The sequence below is a fragment of the Notothenia coriiceps genome, unplaced genomic scaffold, assembly GCF_000735185.1.
Source record: "Notothenia coriiceps isolate Sejong01 unplaced genomic scaffold, NC01 NC01_scaffold00011334, whole genome shotgun sequence".
Classification (NCBI taxonomy): domain Eukaryota; kingdom Metazoa; phylum Chordata; class Actinopteri; order Perciformes; family Nototheniidae; genus Notothenia; species Notothenia coriiceps.
The window spans coordinates 7,699-8,010 of record NW_011344035.1 but is presented as its reverse complement, the minus strand read 5'-3'; positions in this window follow the sequence as shown (position 1 = coordinate 8,010).

Genomic DNA, 312 nt, shown 5'->3' with positions numbered 1-312 from the left:
GCAACACATTGAATCGTAAACCCTTGTATCACAAAACATATTTTATCCCCAGATAGGGTAGTGTTGGTCTAATGGATAGTGAGGTGGGCTGAAGGTCGGAAGATTGTGAGTTCAAATCCCGCCTGGAACACCACCACTAGTGTGCCCTTGAGTAAGGCACTAAGCCCTTAGTTTCTCCAGGGAGAATGTCCCTGTAATTGGTCATTGTAAGTTGCTTTGGATAAAAGCGTCAGCTAAATGAAATGTCATGTAATTCTTGGCAATACACACAATCACACATGTAAATCTGGAGGAGGCAATATGAGGACACTA